The 7,521-nt window shown below is 31.3% G+C and overlaps 1 long non-coding RNA gene across 1 annotated transcript; it reads left to right on the forward strand.

The window, feature by feature from the left end:
- The first annotated feature begins 1,964 nt into the window (after nucleotides 1-1,964).
- LOC139892254 (uncharacterized) lies at nucleotides 1,965-3,756 on the forward strand. The gene is made up of 3 exons (XR_011774012.1): nucleotides 1,965-2,184; nucleotides 2,371-2,599; nucleotides 2,988-3,756. It is a non-coding gene; the product is annotated as an uncharacterized lncRNA (long non-coding RNA).
- The last annotated feature ends 3,765 nt before the right edge of the window (nucleotides 3,757-7,521 follow it).

Raw genomic sequence — 7,521 nt, forward strand, 5'->3', positions numbered from 1 at the left:
CACAATTTTTCTCCTCATCCATTCGAATTGCAGTAAGGAATAGTATCATATATAGTTAGCTGGTAATCGAATAATTAAAGTTATTAAAAGTGATTTGATCAGTTGTCTTATTGCAAAGAGATTCGATTTAATTTACTTTTACAGACGGAAGAAGAGAAGAAGAATAATGTTGGACAGGGACGTGAAACAGAATCGAATAATTAATTGATCGTGATATCAATCAATATTAGACATGAAGAATCATGAGCAGGAGAATAACAAGAACAGAGAAAAGAAGAAAAAAAATAAAATAAAAGCAGATTGTGATGTTCAACAGATTTCGTCTGTAATGTGAGTTGAGATTGATCTGTAACAAGATCCCAGACAAGAAATAATATTTGATGGGGATGTTAAATGGATTTTCATTTTTTATCTGCATTAATAGAATTACAAATTCTGTTATATGTCTGTACCATTTTTCTATTTATTTAGTATTAATAATTAATAAATATATTAATAATATAAAAATAATAATTATATAAATAATACTAATAATATTCTTAACAACAATGATAAGGATGTACATAATTATATGCTTTTATATATTATATTTAAATTTAATAAATAAAATATATTAATACTAATAATAATAAATAATAATAATTATAATAATAATTATAAAAATGATAATAATATTAATTAGATTAAATTATACTTCTAAATATTAGAAAATAATAACAATTATCATAATAATAACAATAATAATGGTTTTAATGATAATGTGCATAATACTTGTAAAAATCTATATCTATACTATATATTAAAAAGAAACACAAAAATATGTCATCTAAATCTATAACTTTTAATCTTAGCCATCTATTTATAAGGTCTCACTTAATCTCAATCATTAAAAAAGTCATGTAATGATTATGACCTCATAATCTCCAAGATTAGTAATAACTAGAAAAAATTCGACCGCGCGTTGCTGCGGTTGTGTTCAACGCGCGGTCATATTTGTATATACGTTGTTTGGTACCTTATATATATAGTAGGTTGGGTTGTTTGTTGGACGTGTACGTATATGTATGAAATATAGCTCGAAATATTTAGTGTTTTTTTGACGATGTCCGTTTCGCGTATAGTTAGTCGCGTTGTGTTCGTAAAATAATATCGAGTTGAACGGTGGTCTCGGAAAAATTTAGCTTGCACCGAGCGAGAATATAGGGCCCGTTATTTAGTGTTTTTTTAACGATGTCCGTTTCGCGCATAGTTAGTCCCGTTGTGTCCGTTTGATTTTTTCGAGTTGAACGGTGGTCTCGGAAAAATTTAACTCGGACCGAGCGAGAAGATAGGGCCCGTTAAAAATACGGGTGGAATCATTTTCTTTTGTTTTTTTTAAAATTATATATTTACGCCATTTACCCCTAAAAAGTAGAAAGTTGTGGGTTGTTTTGTATATGAAGCCGAATTTGAGGGGCTGGGTGTAGTGTGAATGCAAACTCAAAACGACATTCGGATAAAACTGAAACTACGATTTTGCTGTAGGGGTAATAAGACTAAATTACCCTTAAATAAAAAAAAAAACACTGGATGAAACATGAATAATATAATAGGGTTCTTTAAAATTTCATTCATTCACGTTCAACAAAAAAACCTAATTTTCTCCCAAAAACAAGTGACTAAATCGATCATTTATAACGGAAGAAAATATGTTTTTAATTTCGATGGGATGTATTATTAAATCTCGATCGATTAAAGCTCTCAACTCAATACGTTCGAGTGTTTATAGATCGATTAGACCGAGTGAATCGAATTTGGCAATGAAATAAACGATCCGGAAATGAAATCGATTCTAATCGGAACGATGAATCCGATTTGTTCGCTTTAATTCAGTATATGCAAGAAGGTAGAAATTTCTATTACCAGGTTAAATCCAATTTTCGATTTTAGTTGCTTAAATCCAATGTCAATCGATTGAGTTTGTTTTTAAAGGTTACGTATTTGGTAATGAATGTCTGATTTTTGTAATAGATTTAAAGTTGTTAAAGAATGATCTTTTTACAATTGTTGTGGTGATTTTGTACAATGTAATAGACGTAATAGATTCACTCTTTTAGATGTCGATACCGTTATAAAATCTGACAGGTTTGAGTCAGATAAAGCATCTTATTTTTGCTGCAGATAAGCTTTCAACTGCGTTTACAGGTTAGCAAACTATTAGTAATTTCTTTTCATTGGATTTCACCTTAATGAGCACTAATTGACACCATTTATCATTAGTTAATTAAGTTCTACGGAAGAAAAATGTGATCACCTGATTTCTCTTGTGAGTAATTATTGTTTTATTTGATATGTATTTGACTAATTTGTCATGTCTTTGTGTGTATATAGGTATAATGGTGCAATCGAGTTCATGGTTGTGATCTTTATTTGTAAGATGCATCTATATAGATCTGACAAAAATGCATTTTAATAGATTTGACACAAATGTGTTGTTTTTTGATGTATTCAAGAAGCAGAACCTAGAGCTAAAAACATGGAATTAGGGAATTCAAGATTGCAGATGTGTTGTATTGAAAGAAATCAACGTCTTCAAGCGTCATCATCTAATGCTGGAAAGGTTTAGCCTTTTATTTTGTTTAGTTTGGTTCCTATTTATATATTTTTGAATTTTAATGATGATGATTTAAGATTAAAAGATTTTTGTCTTTAATTAGTATTAAATTAATTAATGATCCACATTTTATTAGGCGATATTGAGAATAGTTAATTTGTTGATCAACTTTGATCAAAATTATAAAATGTTACTTCTTATTTATATTTAACTCTATAATAATAGGTGCTCATTATTGTGGTTTTCATATGTTTATAGTGGGTTCATTAATTAAATACGAGTTGCTACCATGATCCTCACGTTTATATTACAAGTTTTCTGAACTTTTGTGCTATAATTATTAAACATATTGAATGTCTGATGCGGGGTGGGTTTCCTATGGTGCCAATTAAAGGTCCTATGAACAGATCTGAGGTAAGGCGAAAGTTAAATGGGTGGATCTCTGTATGCCCAAGGAGCTAGGAGAGTGGACTGGGCATAAAAAGTCTTAAACACTGGATTGAGGCTCTAATTTCAACCCATGTTTAGAGAATCCTGTCGGCTGTCTCATAAAGCCTCACTATTAGGGGTTAAATGGGTCCACACGTATAGGTTGTGGTGCCGTAATTTCGAGGCCGTTTTTCCATCAGATTGGTGTACATGTATGCGGTTTGATTTTGGTGTAGTCAAGGCCCTTTGACATATTAATCAAGCAGGTTATGAGTTTATCGTGGTCGGTTAATGACATGACTGCACATGATGGAGGCTGGCCTGTCGACTGGTACGCGGTTATTAACAATAACTCTTTTCAAGCCATCCGTAATGAAGTGGATAAGGTCCTTTGGAGGACTCATTCAGGTGACCTTTCCTGATGTTTTTGTGTTCATATAGTGTGGAATTCTATACATACTTCCACAAGCCCCCTGGTCCATTGGTATTGGATTGTTTGGCACTCGATTGTATTCTGAAACATTCATTTATTATGTGGTTACTGCGCCACAAGAAAATGAATACTCAAGATAAGCTTTAAGGCTTGGCAGATTGACAAGATAAAAGTGTTGGGTGTGTACATCATTATGTAAGCAGGTCCCAGATTCCAAAGACCATTTGTTTAATTTAGGCTGTTTGGTCTCGAGTTAAGTAGGTCTTAAACCTCTCTTTCTATTATTATTATTATTCTCCTTGAACGGGAACTGCTACCTTTTCGTGTGTTGGTTTAGAGTGTTGTACTCATTGTAAACTGGATGCAAAACTTACAGGTGAATAATATCACTCTTAGATTTGTTTTTTGCTTCACTGTAAATTCGAGGTAGCTACATGTAGGGATGAGATCGGTACGGGTACCGTACCGAAACCGAAATTCCTCAAAATCAAGTACCGAATACCGAATCGAACTAGGAAAACGGTACCGGTTCGGTACCGGTATTGGTACAGGTATTTCTCGGTATAGTACCGAATGGAACCGAATTAGAGGTGCACATTTTGACTTGATATTTGATTTACGCTAACTTTTTGTAGCCTGATAACTCTAACTTTGATAAGGTACCCATCTATCCTCATGAACTATTTCAATCAAAATAGGAATGGGTTTTGTTTTAAGTCTCGCAGTATTTTGATTTGTATTTGTCACAGAAAATGATCAATGGTGAGGTAGACATGGCTTAAGGTTCTTTCAGTAAATTCTATAGTACCATGCAGGGGAAAATTAAATATCTTGGAGCAAGTGACCAACTTAGATGATCTTCAATCAAGTGCAACGGAAAAGAAACTGATGAATGCTTACAATTACAAGCCAGTCCTTTTACGTCCTGAACATGAATTTTATTTGGCATGTGATATTGCTTTAAACATACATATTATTCGACGCAATATCATTTATATTTCATAGGTTTTTACTGTTTACTAAGACATTCAAATGTATAAATCACGAGAAAAACGACAAAATATAATACGAGCTCGAAGTTTGAAGAAAAGACGATAAACGATGGATTTAAATCAAATATATATCGAGATAACATTACCCGAATACAAGTTCAAGATGAGCAAAGAAAAAGAGTTCAAATGAAAAGGTCCAAATCGATAAACGTCAACGCGGGATCAAAAGAGAACAAAACATAAAATAAAAACAAGAAAACTGTCGGCTGTTCTTACGTGAATCGTGTAGCTACCTACGCGAAACGCGTAGTAATTTTACCTTACGCGGATCGTGTGGACTACTACGCGAAACGCGTAATATCTAATCCAGATCCAGATTCAACAGCAAATGGGACGGTTGCTTTTATATTTTATATGGATTATTGTTTTTTAGTGGTACAGCAAGAAAGCAAGGACTACACTTTTGACCTACTACACAATTCACAAGACATATAATACGGAGTACTTATACACAAAAAAAGGGGAGAAGGCAGAACACATATATTTTGCAAGAAGACTACATCACAAAAAAATCATTAGTTACTGTCATTTATTTTTAGTACTCCGTATCATTCAATTTTCAGTTTCAAGGTTCAATATTTAGGATAGTTTCAAATATTAAGGGTGTATTGTTCGTGATTAAGGGTATTATTGTACGCGCTAAAGGGGTGTTATTATTGTAATTTTCTACCATTGAAGTTAATGAAAGTGAAGAATTTTTAGTAAGTATATTCTGTTAAAAATTATTGTTATCAATTTTTATAGTTATTGTTATGTTTGCATATTTATATTTTTATGTTTACCCTAGTATAATGAGTAGCTAATTTCCCTAGTGTTTGCTTAGATGTAGAGCCCCTAGTGAAATGGATTGTTATCATTTGTAAAAATTAAAATGTAACTTTAGTATTTTTAATATTGAGCCTAATTAAAAGAACCATTATTATATATTTGGATATTTAACCCTTGTCACTTAATTTGTTAGATTAAAATAACGAAAGTTATTTTTATTTATATAAATTAAGCTTCAACATTAAAAGTGATCTAGACGAACTTATAACTAATTTACTAACACTAAATTAAAAAGTAAGGTTCGGTGGTTTGGGTAATATCACTAGTCATATAATAGTAAAATTGTAAAAAGGGAAACCGTTATGATTTGGGTTTTGGCGAAGGTCAAAACTGGGTTGGGTCTCAATTTAAATACTTAAGGACTAGTAACTATCTAAATATAATCCAATGAAAATTAGATTTAATTTAGTTAGTCAAAACTTATTATTTTTTCGAAAGGAAAATATAAGTTTTATACTAAACATTTTAATACGAGCTTAAACTTAAAACAATCCATGGACCTAGAGGTGACACATTTAAGTAAACACTCCCTTTTATTTTATAAATCATTATTATTATTATTTACGTTCATTTATTCAGTAAAGTTAAAAGTAAAATTAAAAAAAATATTACACAGCATTATATTCCAGTTTATTCGTCACTGTTTTGTCACCTGGATTATAACATACGCGGATCGCGTATATCTCTACACGATACGCGTACATATTAAACCATACGCGAAACGCGTATTATACTACGCGAAACGCGTAAGTATAATACGGGTACTGTACGAACTAGGTTAAAAATCTAGGGTTTTAATTATTTTATTATTATATTTAAGTTGTTAATTTATAATTATTATAATTTATAATTAGTAATTAGTTTATAACTAGTTAAAATATTACAATTCCTATTAATTTATATTAATTTAGTTAAAATATGTTATTTAGTTAATTTAAATAAATTTATATTATAATTGCTCAAAACAAAATTCTAAACAATTAGTTTTATTAAAAAGTTATCATTTTATTAATTATCATTTAGTAATAAACTTATTAGTATGATTTCAATTAATTCACTTTTAAATTAATAATTATAAATAATGTATTCGTATAAATTAATAAGTAGTTCAATTAAATTATGATTAAGTTATATTTTATTATTATGTAGTATTATCATTTCCTAATCCAAAACCCCCTTAAAATAAGTTTAACTTCAAAGACTATTAAAAACCATTGAACACTGTCTCCCTGTGGAACGAACCGGATTTACCGACAAACTAAACTACGCGGATAGGACTAGTTGCCTATATGTATGAAATCAACCTAAAATCATTAAAATACCACATATACAATAAATCAATTCGTGTAACAAAATAACTCAAATCCGTTCATAAATAAAGGTACTGTTTCATCACATCAACTTTTTGGCGCCGCTGCCGGGGAAATCAGTTACGTTTAAAAGATTTTAATAAACTTTAAGTTATTCGATCCTTTTATAGGAATTCATTCCTAGAAAAGCTTTTAATGTTATGATAGAAATTAATGCATGAATTTACGTTCCTCCAACACTGAATTAACTTCTCCATATCCTGAACCCGAAAGAGAATTTCATGAACGCTTAAGAGCTCAAGAAGTAGAATCTCTCGCTGAGGATTTAGAATCACTTTCATTAGATTCTAACTCTGAACCAGATATTCAACAAATCATAGAACCAGATATGGCTGTTACAAATCAAACGATGGAAGCATTAATGAAGGCGACAAGAACAGGTCAAGGCCACGCAATCATCCAACCTACGATGACTGACGACTTCGAAATAAAAGGTCAATTCCTTCACATGGTGACTAATACATGCCAATTCGGTGGAGCTCCAAATGAGGATGCTAACGAGCATCTTCGTAAGTTTGTAAGCATTTGCAAACTATTCAAAATTAAGGATGTCTCCGATGAAGTCGCATGTTTAAAAATCTTTCCATGGTCCTTAAAGGACGATGCAAGAGATTGGCTAGACTCATTACCAAAAGGTTATATCGAAAACTGGAATGACATGATGGACAAATTTTTGTCAGAATTCTTCCCTGCTTCAAAAGCAGCGAAATTGCAAAATGATATAAATCATTTCAAACAAAAGCTTAATGAGACCCTTTATGAAGCTTGAACCCGATTCAACAAAATGCTTAGGGTATGTCCTCAACACGGGTTGAA

The sequence above is a fragment of the Rutidosis leptorrhynchoides genome, chromosome 2 (genome assembly GCF_046630445.1).
Source record: "Rutidosis leptorrhynchoides isolate AG116_Rl617_1_P2 chromosome 2, CSIRO_AGI_Rlap_v1, whole genome shotgun sequence".
Taxonomy (NCBI): Eukaryota; Viridiplantae; Streptophyta; class Magnoliopsida; order Asterales; family Asteraceae; genus Rutidosis; species Rutidosis leptorrhynchoides.